The following is a 19,095-nucleotide window of genomic DNA, read 5'->3' as shown; positions in this document are numbered from 1 at the left end:
TCCTAACCATCATTTCATGGCCAAATTGAATTATTCAACTTGGAGAATACTTTTTTACTCATAAGTAACATTAATGCAATTAAAGTATTCTAATTTAATCTTCTAAAGGTCGAAGTTAATGTAAATGAAAGTGCTGCAACAATCGTAGCTCACGGTGTCCCCCAAAAGTGTCAACAATTTGTGAACAACATAAACTACTTGAAAGCAAATTAGTGTGTAAAATTACTAATTAAATAGTACACAATTTGAATCAATCATATTGGCCAATAAATGAAGCCTAGGTGTGTATTTTAATGCAACAAGGCAATTTTGGCCTGCTTCACAAAATGTACACCCAACCTTCATTTCAAGACCATATTTGATATTTGTGACCCCTTTAACACACACTTTCTTATATTTTTGATGCAATAATGAATAATTGGATTTAATTTAATTTTAATCAAAATTTCTTGTTTATGTATGATTTCCAAACTATATGAATCACTAATATGAGTTATGTAGTTCTTGCACCAACAATACAGTTCCTAAATCCATTTAGGGTTTGACATATTGACACACTTCCAAGAGGAATCTAGGACATGGTTTGTGTTAAAAATGACATTTTCATGCTCCCACATTAGTCAAAATACATCCAAGTCATACAGATGGATTTCTAGACCTAATTAATGCTTCAACCCAAATTTGTAACAATTTTGAAATGACCAACTTCCTCCTCGATTTGTGTGAAAATGAGGTCGAATCTAAAAATTATAGGACATGGGTTTTGTTCCCAGTATGGAAAATTGAGTAATGTAAATGTTTTTTCCAAAATTTTCCATGGTATGTGAGATATGAAAGGTCCTTTGGGAAAAATTTGTTAAAAATGCACAATTTTCCACAATTTTTGAATCATGCTCATATTTGAAAAAATGGGTTGTTACAACCTAAATTCGTATTGTAACATGTATAAAAATATTAATCATGGCCCTATGTTGGGAAGAGGATGTTATTATAGTCTTTTATGTTGGTTTTAACTTGGAGCAAATGGCCTCAAATGTAAAATATTGAACATCTTCTAATAGAATACTCATGTCATGTTTCTTTTCAATCTTCTAGTGTATTAAATGAAAAATTGCATCATGTGATTTAATTTTTTTATAGAGAGTGTGAGCTGGTTGGTTTCGGCCTGACCAAACCAACTTGTCACCACACCTATACATTATCCTATTGTAATAGCTTGTTGATTTGTCAAGGTGTGCATGTGATTTCTCATTAAGGAGTTTTAACTATCAATATTTGTTTTCAAAATTAATACTCATGTGTGTATGGTTTATGCTTTGTCTTCTCTAAGATCTGTACAACTTATTAAAATATGTTTAATTTGTATTTGTTTCATGCTAAAGATTTGGAAATTGTGTGGTGAATGTTGGCAAGAAATTTTATATGTACCTATGGTATGAGGAGTGAGCATAAGTTATAGTAGCCACCCCTTATTATGCTATGAGGACGTTCATTTATTTTATACTCTGTTGCAAGTTGTGGTTTAAGGTTTCAAGGATTTTTGTTGAAGTATTAATACAACGGTTAATTGAAAGATGAGCTAGACTCATAACTCTAGATATCTTCATACTTATATAAGATAACATATTTCTGGACATTTGAAACTTCTGTATCTTGGATCTTGAGTTAGATTGCAACACCTCTGGCTGTTGTTAGATGCCTTTATAACTTGTTATAACTTGGAAGGAATTATAACCTGATTAAGGCTTGAGAAGTTATGGATATGAGTTTTAATATACTGAGTGACCTAGAACTATTCAAATATGCTCTTAATACAAACTCTGTAATGTTATCATTTGACCTCTTTTTATAAGAAACAAATTCAATGAATTTAATCATTATAGTTGCATAGCTTGTATATCATTGTTACTTGACCACAAAGCTTGAAATCTTAAACATTCCAATCAGATATTTATACTTATCACTTGCACTTATAACTATTGATCAACATTTCTTGACAAGAAGGAGTATTGTATTATAAAATTCCTATCATTGAGGCCATACCTCTGGAGTCTTTTAAGTTAGCTACAGGTGATTCTTTATTATGTACTTGTAATTTGTTCATGTACTTATGCACCACATTCTTGTAATGTCTTCGTTTTATTGCAAGTGTTGACTTGTATTCCATTTATGCCTGTAGCTTTTAAGAGTGATTATTTATCGAGTATTGGTTCATGCTCTTAGAATTATAGATTGATTTATGTTTGGTTTCCTTCTTTCACTAGTTTTGATGAAATAATGTTTCTAGATCTGTCATTTATTTTGAGGAGGTGAAACATTTGTTGAGGGTATGTATGGTTGTGATTAGAGAAAGACTATTTTTACTCATGTATGCAATACTTACAATTGATGCATTTTATTGACACCTTAGACAAATTTGCATCTATTTCCTTGTTTGCTTGATTAAACATAGGTTGAGTGAAGATAGAATAAGAGTGCATGATTGATATTAAGGTTTTATCATTCATTATGTTCTTTTGTTGACTCGAGGAGTAATTAGAATTTTCTGTTGAGCTCAATAAGAGATTTTTTTTGGCTTGCTCAGTTAAATAAGGGGCTAGTGATCAAGTTTCCAGTTAATTAGTAGTTAGGGTTTTTCTTGCCAACAATTAGGGTTTGCTCCTTAATTAGGGTTTTTCTTTTCAGTTATTGATAGTTAGGGTTTTCTTCCAATTGTTGGTAGACTGCAAGATTAATGTTTGCAGTAATTAGGGTTTTATTTCTAATGAATGCCTTTGATTGTAGGATTGACTAGTGTTTGTAGGAATTTGAAGGTGTGAGCAGAAAATTTTTAGACAAATTAGGGTTTTGTTTTGTAGATTCCTGAATTCTTTCTCTGGCATTTCCAGTGTTGTGCCTCAAAGTTGATGCAGGGTTACCCTCGCTTACACCCACAATTTGCATGGATTATGCACATAGCCTGTCTGTCCCAGGAATTTTAACTCTCTGCTGAGTTAAATCTTCAGTATTAAGGTTAAGGCCCCATTAATCAATTCCCATGCGGAATGATTTACTAATGCCCAACATAGGTTAACCCCTAGTCCATATACACTTATTGGGTCTTAATCACCCCTCAAGCCTTCACATATGAATTTATTTAACCTTTCATTATAATCCAACCTATCGGGACTCATTCACCCTTCGTTAACCCTTATTAAACCTTCGCTAACCCTTTAACCACATATATATAACCTTCCCCTCTTTAACATTGGTTACATATATTTTAACACATAAAACCTTCCATCCTTTGATAACATTGGACTTATATATAAAACCTCATATATCCATGCTTAATCCTTTATAAACCATTTACAAAGGAAATACCTGCAAAACATACCTTTTCTGCCTTTATATGGCCTCTGCACAGATATCAATGCTCCCTTTATCGCAATCGCTAATCGCTCCTCCACGGTTTCATTAACAAAGGCCTTTATCGCATTCGATATGTGATAACGCAATATCGGATTTCAAAATCTATTAACTGCGCCCATATAACTCCATCTGGTCCACTTACTTCGCATGTCGCATTCTGATCTCCAAAACCCCGATCGTCGATACCTCCAAGTGCCGATCAAACAACTTGCACGACAATCCTCCACTACCGATCTTCCTCCATCAGATCTGACGGTTGACATTAATTTCATGTAGACAACAAGAACGGGGATTAATTGCCCAAAAAGCGCTTTCCTCTCTCCTCCTCGCTGCTACGTGTCGCTCGGTTAGTGGAATCGAGTGCTCACCCTTCAATACCACTTACCACTTAAACCTCACCCGAAATACCACTTCCTGTTGCGAAACCACTTCTTCGATGATTATCTTCCACGCTCTTCCACCATGCGATTTAATCCTGATCGTTGATCATCCAGATCCAACGGTTACTGTGCGCCGATACTCCACTTCTCCGCTCTCCTTTTTTTACTTAGATTTTACGTTGTTTTCAGTGTTTGCGGTGGTTCTCGGGTTTCTTCAAAAGGTTCTGGTCTTCACTATTCCGCTGCGCACTCTCTCTTCTGAGCTTAAACTCTGCACTCTCCTTTGATCTCTATCTTTACAGAGCTCTACCTTGTCTTCTAATGGATTCAATGATCCATCGTGATCCTCTGTCTTGCTCTCCTCTTCTCTGTGTTTCGCCGAATTCTACCTGCACACATCTATTACAGAATTCCAATTCACTATAATTCAACACTCGAAACACACATTCGAACTCAGAATTGAGTTGATTATATTAATAAATATAAACAATGATTACAGAATGAGATCTCTATCTCTCTGGCCTGATGTTCTAATATCAGTGGCCTCGGTTTACACTCTGCCCGTAGGCTTACAATCAAACCTATCTCACCTATCTATCTAGCCTCTAACTTTCTAACCTCTGACTAACTTCTGATCATGCCTTTTAGGCTTTCATTTATACAAAGGGATTCTAAAACCAATTTCTGGTTTAGATCCATAAACTCCTCAACAAAATTCCTAAATCTCTTCCTCATTCCTAAAACTCCTCTCTAATCCATAAATTCATGAACTGACTCCTAATCTGAGTTTTACAATTAATTCTCAAACCTCTCATCACTCAACTATCCTAAATCTCTCATGTTCTCCTACATTTGAGAACATTTACAATTATGCCTCACAATATTCAATTAAATCCTATTCTCATTAAAATCACTCAAAACCCTTAATAATTACATTAATTCAAAACATAGGAACCCAACTTCCTTAAAATACAAGACCCCCTATGTCTACTAAAGTACAATGATTTTATTGGGTTGAATGCTCTTGCATCAGACTCCCAAAGTAGAAAATTTTCATGATCTCCTGATCATGTGTGTTCATAAGTTGATAGAAAGCCTCCAGGGTCCCAAACTTTAGTTTGTAGTTGTCCAAATGCTTTGCACCTTTGTTGCTACTGTATGTCAGCTGTCTTTTGTTTCATTTTCTTCTCTTCAATCAGTTTCAAATTCTGATTGATCATTCTTCCTGCTGCTGTTAATCTCCTCCATATGGACTGCTTCATCATCAACTGCCACATTTCTTCAATCTCTGACTCCAGCACATCCTTGGTCTGGTCCATATTCTGCCACTTACTTCTTCCTCTTTGTCTCTGTTTCAGGTTGTTGATGTTGTCCACTAACTCTTAAAAATGTTCTTCTTCTCCTTGAAGTTGTCGAATGCTATCACTTACTCTTACTTGTTCTTTGCTTATTCTGATTACAATGGCCTCCTTTTCATCCTTACCCTCTTTCATGATTATCTCTTTCTGCATTGAATCATGACTGTCCAGCATTCTCTCCAGCAATTGAACATCTCTGTTCCATGGATTAAATTCTTCCATAGAATCTTCTTCTTCCATTTTTATTTGGCTGCTCATCTGTGCCAAATTTCCTCCAGCATCTACAACTAAACCTGCACTCATAAAACACTTATTAAAATAAAAATCATAAGGTTTCTCTGCCTTATCTCCCTTTGGCAACACATTAGTATGCTGCTCTAATTTTCCTTCTCTATCAGCACATCAGTATGTTGATTTGAATTCTCAACAGAATTCATGAGACTGTCAGCTAGTCTCTCCTCCATACCATCTGCTTCTATGATGTCTTTTTGTCCTGATTCACTGTAATGAACTCCTTCCTCTGCAATCACACTGTCATACTCTGAATTTTCCAGCAAATACTCCAACCATTCAAGTTCTCTGTGACACTTCATAAGCACTTCATCATTACTTATGATTCCTACATTTATACTTAAATTATCAGTTTGAAAATCACAAGGTCCAACAGTCTCAACTGTTGCTTCACATATCATCTCTTCAGACTGAATTTCATCTCATTCTTTCACAAGAAATTGTTCCTGTGTTGTCACAATTTCAAATATCAATGCATTATCAAATTCTTTTCTCTGCAATACTTCAATGCTTTTCTCATTTAAGAGACATTCTCCATCATTCTTTACTTTAGAGTTTTTATCTTCTGAAAGATACTCTTCCATACTTTTGACAACTTCAAAATATTGCTCATCCTTTACAAAACCTATAATCACATCAAAGTTATTATATTCAACAATACAAGGTTTTACATTTTCCTACTGGTCTGCATTTGTCCAATAGTTCAGAAAATCATCAATAATTCCTTCTTCTTCACCCAAAACTTCACCCTGCTCTAGTTCACAAATGGACACTTTCATTTCCAACTCAGCTTCCCTGAGTTCTTCCATCAGCCACCTTACTTGCCTCTATTGTAGCCTTCTCTGTAATTTATGCCACCTCACTAGTTTTTTCCTCAAGACCCAATCTAATCTTTGGTTTTCCTCAAGTATCATCATCAATACATTGAGTTGTTCTTTCATCTCTGCAATCTCTTTGTCAAGCTCCTCTTGACTCATCCTCTTGCCATTTGCCTCGGTATTCTCTTTCTTCACCTTTCTTTTGTTGTGGTCTTCTTCAGAACCTTTGTTATGACTATCAGTAGCCATCTTCTTCTCTATGTTTGTGAGCTCCTCGCTCACTTACTATGAGTTGCATTAAAGCCTCTGCAACAGCAAGTCCTCCTTGTTGCAACTTACCTCACCAAGCTTTCCTCTGTACTCAGTCTTTTGGCAAGCCCTTGGTTCTCTATCTCTGGAACCTCCTTTGAGCACTTTTCTCTGCTCCCTCTAGGCTTCAACTCATCTGTACCTTCTAAGAACACAATTGTCCTCCTGTATTTCAATCACCATGAAATACTTGGTTCTGACCACTTCTTTTTCCACTTAGAAAGGCTTACCAGCTTCCTTCATTACCTTAGCAATTCTACCCACATCCTTTGTGGAATTGCCTTTGTGAGCTACAACAATACCTCTGTAGTAACAAGTCTCCTTCTTGCTACATATGCCTCACTAAGCTTCTCTCCTCTGAGCTCAGTCTTTCAACATTTATTTGGTTCTTTCCTTTGGAACCAATTGAGCACTCCTCGCTCTAGGTCGTTGCAATCTTCTCACCTCCTTATTATGTTACCTGTGCATCAATATACAAACACACATATTCTCCAATCTTCAAATCAAACTAAACAAAACATGTCATCTCACCTTCAAGATCTCTGCATGATCTTGTTCTACCATTTCCTGTACTTTGAATGGATTTTCCTCTATTTTTTTGCATCTACAAGTTTTGCTGCACTTTATCTCTGTGTGCCTACTATTTATCATATTAAAATATGATATCCCTTGCCTGCATACACATCTTAAAACACAACTCTGTTTTAAGTCCTTTTCTACAAAATTCCCTTATTTTGTTCTGCTATCAATTGTTTCAATCACAATTATGCTCTGATACCAAATGATGCAGGGTTACCCCCGCTTACACCCACAGTTTGCATGGATTATGCACATAGCTTGTCTGTCCCAAGAATTTTAACTCTTTGCCAAGTTAAATCTTCAATATTAAGGTTAAGGCCCCATTAATCAATTCCTATGCAGAATGATTTACTAATGCCCAACATAGGTTAACCCTTAGTCCATATACATTTATTGGATCTTAATCACCCCTCAAGCCTTCACATATGACTTTATTTAACCTTTCATTATAATCCATCCTATCGGGACTCATGCACCCTTCATTAACCCTTATTGAACCTTCGCTAACCCCTTAACCGCATATATATAACCTTCCCTCTCTTTAACATTGGTTACATATATTTTAACACATAAAACCTTCCATCCTTTGATAATGTTGTACTTATATATAAAACCTCATATATCCACGCTTAATCCTTTATAAACCATTTACAAAGGAAATACCTGCAAAACATACATTTTCTGCCTTTATACGACCTTTGTACAGATATCGATGCTCCCTTTATCGCAATCGCTAATCGCTCCTCCGTGGTTCCATTAACAAAGGTCTCTATCGCATCCGATATGCGATAACGCAATATTGAATTTCAAAATCTATTAACTGTGCCCATATAACTCCATCAGGTCCACTTACTTTGCATGTCGCATTCCGATCTCCAAAACCCCAATCGCCAATACCTCCGAGCGCCGATCAAACAACTTGCACAACAATCCTCCACCGTCGATATTCCTCCATCAGATCCGATGGTTGACATTAATTTCAGGTAGACAACAAGCACGGGGATTAACCTCCCGAAAAGCAGTTTCCTCTCTCCTCTTCGCTACTACGTGTCGCTTGGTTAGTGGTGTTATCACAAAATCAGTACTAAGGGCTGTAGCCAAGCAAGATTTTATGTAACTCTTTCAACCAGACTTTAGACTAAGGATTAGCCTCCTTAGTCAGAGAGGGATCTCTCACAGACTTTTGATAAGAATCAATCACAACAACAGATGACTAACTCTTCACACATATATGAAAACAAAGCTGGTTGGACACATATCAAATTAGTCTTCATTGGGCTATGGAGTCTAACACATTTAGTAAACAAAAGCGCAGTCATTTCTTGGAAGTCAAGGCTCTTTGCATCAGATGTTCAAACATACTTTACATAAACCACAGCTTGCCAAGCATACAGGAAGTCAGAGCATTAAACATGAATTCTGAGTGATTATGCTGTAACAAGGCTGTAAAAGAACATTAAGAGAATAAACCACCATCACATTTGAACAATATAATCCATTGAGAATCTTGAGAAGAAACAACCGCTGTTTTACTATTACTGTAATAAGTCTTTTACATTGGCCCAAATAAACTCTGTTTTTGTATAAAATCTCCAACCCGTATTACATCCTAATCTGATCCCTTTATAGGAATCTATTCCTCCCTTTCTAGAATGGGCTCGAAGGCCCTATTAACTACTCCTACATGTTATTTAACTAATTCATTAATTACAAACATGCTGAGCTGTAATTACACAAAATCCTAATCAAACTAAAACACTAATTCCATTCTCCTCGTATGCTTGATTCTTCTTGGATCCTTGACAGCTGTCCTCCTTCAGTTAGGCTGAGATGGCTGAGCTAAAGATGCAAGGAACGCTGACTTTGGATACCTGTTAGCGCTGATGGATCATTTATCATCAGGATCAAAACACCTATTTTTAAGGTCCCTGTCTCCTACCATCCTTCGAAAGTTCAGCAACATGTCCCAGCTCTTTTAATAACCCCAAGTATGGAATGCTGCCATGTTTCTGATGTGCTGTAGGTGGTATTGATAGACAGGTGTTTCTCTTCCTCAACTCCCGCTCACAGTATCACAATAGCTGCTCTTCGCTTAAAATCCTCACCTACAACAGTTTCGTAGCGCGCTACGAAACTGCTGTTAACAACCTCTATTTGTTTTGTAGCAAATGAATCTGTAGTTGGTAAATGATTGGCTTGAGAATCTGCAGACAAATCACAATCCTTGGACTGACCCAGAAATGTGGTAGCAATTGAAAAAAAACAACACTGGCCTTGGGAATTCCTGTGTGCTCTTAGCAAGAAGTCTGAATGGAGTCCACCTCTGCAACCAGCTAAAAGGTGGGCATTTAAGCAACCCAAGTCCTTGTATATCCCTCCATACTACTGGAAATTTTGCTTCAGAAGTCCTTCGTACCACCTCTAAAGCTGCAACTTTCAATAGAAAGAAAACAAATTGACCTGTAGCTTCTCTTGTTATTTGTTCAATATCAATGCTACTATGAAGAACGTGGACCTTGAAACACATCCTAGAATGTGGCTTGAGGAAGGTAACACTCTGATTTTCTTATCTTGATCTACTTCCCCAGGCCTACAAAACCAGGGCTCGCTCCACTTCACAGTCTTCATTACTGAACCTCCTCTTTACAACATTACTATATTCTGCATAACACTGGGGCTGGTACAGGTTCTTGCAAAACATAACTTTCACTTAATTTCATTGCAGTTGTAGTATGGGTGTTGTAATGATGTCATGTACTGCCGCATTATCATTGATCCATCATCATCATCATTTTAAAGAAGATCGAACATCATAAAATCATAGCTCTGCTTATGAATATGATTGGTATCCTGTAGTTGTAATTGATGACTGTATTCATGTCAGTGTCCTCCAAACAGCCACTAATGAAAACCCAACATGAATTCTAACGACAAGCAACAAACAGAACCAATAGAAGGACCTATACAGTGATCCGTTCAACCTTTGGTGATGCAACTTTATTCATATGTCATTCTATTGGTTCAAACAGTCACTGCTGCTCCAGGGACCGATATGTTGGTAAGAAAACCAATAATGTTATTCTTTAGGTCTTGCTCCTGTTCATGCATATGCATCACCAGATCTCGAATCAGGTAGTGCACTTCATCATTTATATCAACTTCATCACGGCCTTCTTTCTCCCAGCAAATGTCAAGATAGCGCAATGCCTTTCTGTATTTTCTTAAAGCCATCTTATAATCCCCTTTCTTGTAATTTTCATTCCCAAAACATTTCGCAGAATCTACTGCATTCATCCACCATGAAATTTCTGCAGATTTCTCATCAAGATCAGCTGGCCAGTCTGGATACAAATCTCCATCTTTGAAGAAATTAGCTATTCCATCATCTGATCCTTCTGGGATCTCCCCACAATCTGAAATTACCACATCTAGAGAAGGGCGGTCACTACTTTCTGTGGGAGTATGCTCATTGCCACGCACAACTCCCATGCCTTTAATTACCTTCCCAAAGACAACACGCTTTCCATCCAGATGGGAAGTCCTTGTTGTTGTGATGAAAAATTGAGAGACATTTGTATTAGGTCCAGAGTTTGCCATTGACAACATTCCTCTGCGCTCATGTTTCAGTTGAACGTTTTCATCATCAAACTTTAATCCATATATTGATTCACCCCCTGTACCATTTTGAACTGAAATGTCTCCACCTTGTATTATAAAACCTTTGATAACTCTATGGAAAGGAAGCCCTTTGTAATGCAGGGGGGCGCCGGTATGAGGGCCAATGCACAAAGTCCTGAAATTTGGTCATATCCTCGACAAGTTCCTCGAGACTCTGCTGAACTATGACATGCCCCTGGCACCAATGGATACTCTGAATCATCATGTTCATTCCGGGTCCATACAACATCGGCGTAACAAACTCCACCATGAATTATCTTTAATGAGATATCATCAAGGCCTGGAACCCTTCGGCTAAATTGGTAAGGCGACCAAACACCTGATGGAACTCGAGCTGCCCAAAATGCGGGAAAGTTGTGGCAACACGTTGCTTTACATTATCATCTAGGATATCATTATTAAGTAATCCATCCAAATCTGTCTTTGACAGCGCATATTCTCTACAGAGAACATCTGTCACAAGATTTTCGGGAGTTTCAGTTCCTTTAACAGAAATAACCACACACGGCAAATGGCGCAACACCACAGCAAAATATGCAGCTTCCCTTTTCGCTTGATAGACACGTCCTTTTCGCAGGGTGTTAGGAGGTAGATTAACAAATTTCAGATATGCCTCAGCACGACCCCGCCACCAACTGTCACCTTGTAATACAGGTATCATTTTATCAAACAGTAGGCATGCGTTCTCCAAAGACGCCACATCTCCTTGAATTTCAACATTAGGATCCATCATATTCTCATATTGATTTTGAAACCCGGTAGCATTATGTACATTTCAGCTGTATGTACAGATGATTTTTGCATCAGACTTGAGCATGCGAACACCAAATGCTTCCATCACCTGCAGACTCAAAATAGATGAACACATCAAACCCTTCATTAATAAGTTTACTCCAAATTCGAGGTAGATTAGACTACGATGAGTCATGGATCCACTATCTAGTAGGATTTACCAATAAGACAATTTCATAGCATCATCTCTGTTCTTTCCATATACGACCTGTGACCCTCAGTTTCCTCTGAATAATCAAACCATCATGACTGTCCCAGACTTTCTTATGGCTGTCGCAAATGCTTCTTGGTATTCCTTGCCAACACAGCTTTCGTCCATTTTCCCCCACGCCAAAATTTTTTGCTTCATTATCATCACCAATAAAGCGCAAAAAGGCCATATACACAGGGGCCATTCCAAGCTGGAATGTTTCAAAGTGCAAACAGATTTGTTGACCAAAACAGTTGAATACCGTCAGCATCCATGTTACATTATCCACCTCCTAAGGATTAGGTTTTACATATCAACGATTGAAGGTGCAGCCATTGTGCATGTCCACCTTGTGATCATTTCTCAAGTGAGTCACAAGCGCTGGCATGTACCCAGTAACTGAGCATTCAGAACCCGCGTAAGAGCAACTGTAAGGCCTGAACATGCATTGTTGTTCATGCTTGAGTTTGCTATAATATGTGAATATGTCGTGACAACCAAGCTTTCGATGTCTGCAAGGAAGTTCCAGAGATTCTGCAACCTTTTCAAGAGCCAAACATCTTATATTCCCCAGTTCATGTCTGCAAGTGGGGCAACGGTTATGCACTCTCAACTTGCAGAAGTATTTTCATGAGAAGATGAAACAAAATGCTCAGGTCAGTAAGGGACATAGTAACAAGAAGAATCAAAGTGACATTCATTTGGACCCATTGAATTGTTTTGTTCAGAGCCACTTTCGGGAAATGTATATGGCAGGACAGAGGCTCGGAGTTCTGAATTAGTTGAGGATGGCATGGGGTATAACATACAAGAATAAAATCTGCTTACGTATCCGTTGCTTTGCCTCTGGCAGATACAATCACATGGAAGAACTAATACACGAACAACCTTGTAAACCTTGATATCTTCAATCTTATCTGAAAGATCTGACATTAGACCTTTTAAGCAGATCAACCTCATCCACAGCAGTTGTAGCCCGTGTACAATAGGCATGATAGGATTTGGGCCTCTACTGAAAACTCGAACAAATCCCCAATTTCGTAGCACGCTACGAAATCACCTAAACAGGTAGCGCTGCGAAACTGCTAAAAAGAATTTATGCGCTGCGAAAACACCCTGTCTTTAAGCTAGGCTAAAAAAATTTTAGCAACAGAATTCTCAGTGATAACAGTGGCTCCACTTGGGATAGTGTGCCCTTGTGGTGCACTAAGAACTTGCATTTCCAGTGCTTTATAACATTTATTTGATAAACAGAAATTTGCTTGACCAGCATGACTGTAGGAGAAAGAAAGCTACATCTACTGAAAAAAAAAAAAAATGCTCAGTTAACCTTGAGCTTATTTGCATTTACCTCTACCTACCTACCCTAACCATTTCAACTTCTTTCTGCTCAATCAATATGAAATTTCCAATGTAACCAATCCTCTGTTTTATCTGATATTTGACTTCTTTGACTGCATCAGAGTTCAGAGCCAATATAATATTGTGATGACCGCTGCCACTGAATTTGTCTCTGATCTTTATAAGTAAACTGAAACACTGGAGAGTAAAACTCTTCCATGTAATCAGCTATAGGATCCCAGAACATCTGATCAGCTAGATTTTTCTTGTATCCTTCTTGCTGTGCAAACTGATCTTCAACCCCAGTGTTCAGTTCCTCAATCGTGAAAGAGAAAGGAACCAGCATAGTCTCCTTGCGTTCTGCCATAGAAAACTTCTGAGAATAATGATCATGATCATGAAAACTGTATGCCTGAATTTGTCCTTCTAAACCTTCAATGTCTTTCTCAAGGTCCTCAGCAAATTCACCCAAAAATCTCATCCTATCCTCTGCCTTGCAGTCAAAGGATTTTAGATATGAGGATAAGGACAAAGAAAAAGATTCATTTGTTTCCTCTTTACTGTGATCATCATTCCATTGTTTGAAACCCTCAACTGAGGGAGAGTCTGCCACCAACTCTGACCTATCTATCCATTCCTCCAAAAACATAAGCCAAAGGTCTTGAAATGACTTAATGGATTTGGCAGGAAAGCATTCAACCCACTGTTTTCATTTCCCTTGAAGTGAATCATAGAATAACCTAATGCAAACATCCTCATGTTTAACTCTAAGAAGCTCTAAAAATTCACAAAAATCTGATATATGCTTCAAGGTTAAACTCAAATCTTCTCCGTTGAATTTGGGACCATTCCTTAGAAAATATGCATCCTTGGGAAAATGATTTGGGAAACCATGAATTCCTGAGAAATCTATACATGCATACCTTGAACTAAGAATGGCAGCTTCTGGGTCCTTCATAACTCCAGTGGAATCACCATGAATGTATGAACTTTGAATTCTTCAACAATGGAGTCGCCAAGGTAGATTTGCAGCCTCGAAAAACCTCTTTGAACTCCTGCTACCTTCAGAAATTCACTCTTAAAATTACGGGAGAGAGTAAGCTTCAGGCTCCCGGCAGACGCACCAAAATGTTATCACAAAATCAGTACTAAGGGCTGCAGCCAAGCAAGATTTTATGTAACTCTTTCAACCAGACTTTAGACTAAGGATTAGCCTCCTTAGTCAGAGAGGGCTCTCTCACAGACTTTTGATAAGAATCAATCACAACAACAGATGACTAACTCTTCACACATATATGAAAACAAAGCTTGTTGGACACATATCAAATTAGTCTTCATTGGGCTATGGAGTCTAACACATTTAGTAAACAAAAGCGCAGTCATTTCATGGAAGTCAAGGCTCTTTGCATCAGATGTTCAAACATACTTTACATAAACCACAGCTTGCCAAGCATACAGGAAGTCAGAGCATTAAACATGAATTCTGAGTGATTATGCTGTAACAAGGCTGTAAAAGAACATTAAGAGAATAAACCACCATCACATTTGAACAATATAATCCATTGAGAATCTTGAGAAGAAACAACAGCTGTTTTACTATTACTGTAATAAGTCTTTTACATTGGCCCAAATAAACTCTGTTTTTGTATAAAATCTCCAACCCGTATTACATCCTAATCTGATCCCTTTATAGGAATCTATTCCTCCCTTTCTAGAATGGGCTCGAAGGCCCTATTAACTACTCCTACATGCTATTTAACTAATTCATTAATTACAAACATGCTGAGCTGTAATTACACAAAATCCTAATCAAACTAAAACACTAATTCCATTCTCCTCGTATGCTTGATTCTTCTTGGATCCTTGACAGCTGTCCTCCTTCAGTTAGGCTGAGATGGCTGAGCTAAAGATGCAAGGAACGCTGACTTTGGATACCTATTAGCGCTGATGGATCATTTATCATCAAGATCAAAACACCTATTTTTAAGGTCCCTGTCTCCTACCATCCTTCGAAAGTTCAGCAACATGTCCCAGCTCTTTTAATAACCCCAAGTATGGAATGCTGCCATGTTTCTGATGTGCTGTAGGTGGTATTGATAGACAGGTGTTTCTCTTCCTCAACTCCCGCTCACAGTATCACAATAGCTGCTCTTCGCTTAAAATCCTCACCTACAGTAGTTTCGTAGCGCGCTACGAAACTGCTGTTAACAACCTCTATTTGTTCTGTAGCAAATGAATCTGTAGTTGGTAAATGATTGAATTGAGAATCTGCAAACAAATCACAATCCTTGGACTGACCCAGAAATGTGGTAGCAATTGAAAAAAAACAACACTGGCCTTGGGAATTCCTGTGTGCTCTTAGCAAGAAGTCTGAATGGAGTCCACCTCTGCAACCAGCTAAAAGGTGGGCATTTAAGCAACCCAAGTCCTTGTATATCCCTCCATACTACTGGAAATTTTGCTTCAGAAGTCCTTCGTACCACCTCTAAAGCTGCAACTTTCAATAGAAAGAAAACAAATTGACCTGTAGCTTCTCTTGTTATTTGTTCAATATCAATGCTACTATGGAGAACGTGGACCTTGAAACACATCCTAGAATGTGGCTTGAGGAAGGTAACACTCTGATTTTCTTATCTTGATCTACTTCCCCAGGCCTACAAAACCAGGGCTCGCTCCACTTCACAGTCTTCATTACTGAACCTCCTCTTTACAACATTACTATCTTCTGCATAACACTGGGGCTGGTACAGGTTCTTGCAAAACATAACTTTCACTTAATTTCATTGCAGTTGTAGTATGGGTGTTGTAATGATGTCATGTACTGCCGCATTATCATTGATCCATCATCATCATCATTTTAAAGAAGATCGAACATCATAAAATCATAGCTCTGCTTATGAATATGATTGGTATCCTGTAGTTGTAATTGATTACTGTATTCATGTCAGTGTCCTCCAAACAGCCACTAATAAAAACCCAACATGAATTCTAACGACAAGCAACAAACAGAACCAATAGAAGGACCTATACAGTGATCCGTTCAACATTTGGTGATGCAACTCTATTTATATGTCATTCTATTGGTTCAAACAATCACTGCTGCTCCAGGGACCGATATGTTGGTAAGAAAACCAATAATGTTATTCTTTAGGTCTTGCTCCTGTTCATGTATATGCATCACCAGATCTCGAATCAGGTAGTGCACTTCATCATTTATATCAATTTCATCACGGCCTTCTTTCTCCCAGCAAATGTCAAGATAGCGCAATGCCTTTCTGTATTTTCTTAAAGCCATCTTATAATCCCCTTTCTTGTAATTTTCATTCCCAAAACATTTCGCAGAATCTACTGCATTCATCCACCATGAAATTTCTGCAGATTTCTCATCAAGATCAGCTGGCCAGTCTGGATACAAATCTCCATCTTTGAAAAAATTAGCTATTCCATCATCTGATCCTTCTGGGATCTCCCCACAATCTGAAATTACCACATCTAGAGAAGGGCGGTTACTACTTTCTGTGGGAGTATGCTCATTGCCACGCACAACTCCCATGCCTTTAATTACCTTCCCAAAGACAACACGCTTTCCATCCAGATGGGAAGTCCTTGTTGTTGTGATGAAAAATTGAGAGACATTTGTATTAGGTCCAGAGTTTGCCATTGACAACATTCCTCTGCGCTCATGTTTCAGTTGAACGTTTTCATCAAACTTTAATCCATATATTGATTCACCCCCTGTACCGTTTTTGAACTGAAATGTCTCCACCTTGTATTATAAAACCTTTGATAACTCTATGGAAAGGAAGCCCTTTGTAATGCAGGGGAGCGCCGGTATGAGGGCCAATGCACAAAGTCCTGAAATTTGGTCATATCCTTGACAAGTTCCTCGAGACTCTGATGAACTATGACATGCCCCTGGCACCAATGGATACTCTGAATCATCATGTTCATTCCGGGTCCATACAACATCGGCGTAACAAACTCCACCATGAATTATCTTTAATGAGATATCATCAAGGCCTGGAACCCTTCGGCTAAATTGGTAAGGCGACCAAACACCTGATGGAACTCGAGCTGCCCAAAATGCGGGAAAGTTGTGGCAACACGTTGCTTTACATTATCATCTAGGATATCATTATTAAGCAATCCATCCAAATCTGTCTTTGACAGTGCATATTCTCTACAGAGAACATCTGTCACAAGATTTTCGGGAGTTTCAGTTCCTTTAACAGAAATAACCACACACGGAAAATGGCGCAACACCACAGCAAAATATGCAGCTTCCCTTTTCGCTTGATAGACACGTCCTTTTCGCAGGGTGTTAGGAGGTAGATTAACAAATTTCAGATATGCCTCAGCATGACCCCGCCACCAACTGTCACCTTGTAATACAGGTATCATTTTATCAAACAGTAGGCATGCGTTCTCCAAAGACGCCACATCTCCTTGAATTTCAACATTAGGATCCATCATATTCTCATATTGATTTTGAAACCCGGTAGCATTATGTACATTTCAGCTGTATGTATAGATGATTTTTGCATCAGACTTGAGCATGCGAACACCAAATGCTTCCATCACCTGCAGACTCAAAATAGATGAACACATCAAACCCTTCATTAATAAGTTTACTCCAAATTCGAGGTAGATTAGACTACGATGAGTCATGGATCCACTATCTAGTAGGATTTACCAATAAGACAATTTCATAGCATCATCTCTGTTCTTTCCATATACGACCTGTGACCCTCAGTTTCCTCTGAATAATCAAACCATCATGACTGTCCCGGACTTTCTTATGGCTGTCGCAAATGCTTCTTGGTATTCCTTGCCAACACAGCTTTCGTCCATTTTCCCCCACGCCAAAACTTTTTGCTTCATTATCATCACCAATAAAGCGCAAAAAGGCCATATACACAGGGGCCATTCCAAGCTGGAATGTTTCAAAGTGCAAACAGATTTTTTGACCAAAACAGTTGAATACCGTCAGCATCCATGTTACATTATCCACCTCCTAAGGATTAGGTTTTACATATCAACGATTGAAGGTGCAGCCATTGTGCATGTCCACCTTGTGATCATTTCTCAAGTGAGTCACAAGCGCTGGCATGTACCCAGTAACTGAGCATTCAGAACCCGCGTAAGAGCAACTGTAAGGCCTGAACATGCATTGTTGTTCATGCTTGAGTTTGCTATAATATGTGAATATGTCGTGACAACCAAGCTTTCGATGTCTGCAAGGAAGTTCCAATGATTCTGCAACCTTTTCAAGAGCAAAACATCTTATATTCCCCAGTTCATGTCTGCAAGTGGGGCAACGGTTATGCACTCTCAACTTGCAGAAGTATTTTCATGAGAAGATGAAACAAAATGCTCAGGTCAGTAAGGGACATAGTAACAAGAAGAATCAAAGTGACATTCATTTGGACCCATTGAATTGTTTTGTTCAGAGCCACTTTCGGGAAATGTATATGGCAGGACAGAGGCTCGGAGTTCTGAATTAGTTGAGGATGGCATGGGGTATAACATACAAGAATAAAATCTGCTTACGTATCCGTTGCTTTGCCTCTGGCAGATACAATCACATGGAAGAACTAATACACGAACAACCTTGTAAACCTTGATATCTTCAATCTTATCTGAAAGATCTGACATTAGACCTTTTAAGCAGATCAACCTCATCCACAGCAGTTGTAGCCCGTGTACAATAGGCATGATAGGATTTGGGCCTCTACTGAAATCTCGAACAAATCCCCAATTTCGTAGCACGCTACGAAATCACCTAAACAGGTAGCGCTGCGAAACTGCTAAAAAGAATTTATGCGCTGCGAAAACACCCTGTCTTTAAGCTAGGCTAAAAATTTTTTAGCAACAGAATTCTCAGTGATAACAAGTGGAATCAAGTGCTCACCCTTCAATACCACTTACCACTTAGACCTCGCCCGAAA

At 38.3% G+C, this 19,095-nt stretch overlaps 2 pseudogenes; both read right to left on the bottom strand.

Moving 5' to 3' along the window:
* Positions 1-10,167: 10,167 nt before the first annotated feature.
* LOC149204983 (peptidyl-prolyl cis-trans isomerase CYP40 pseudogene) lies at positions 10,168-11,554 on the bottom strand (annotated as a pseudogene).
* Positions 11,555-16,232: 4,678 nt separating this feature from the next.
* On the bottom strand, positions 16,233-17,617 carry LOC149204982 (peptidyl-prolyl cis-trans isomerase CYP40 pseudogene; annotated as a pseudogene).
* Between the last annotated feature and the right edge of the window lie 1,478 nt (positions 17,618-19,095).

This window comes from Pinus tabuliformis, chromosome 1_2 (assembly GCF_031772625.1).
Source record: "Pinus tabuliformis cultivar Carrire ecotype Pingquan chromosome 1_2, CPIR1, whole genome shotgun sequence".
Classification (NCBI taxonomy): Eukaryota; Viridiplantae; Streptophyta; class Pinopsida; order Pinales; family Pinaceae; genus Pinus; species Pinus tabuliformis.
This window is presented reverse-complemented; position numbering and strand designations above follow the sequence as displayed.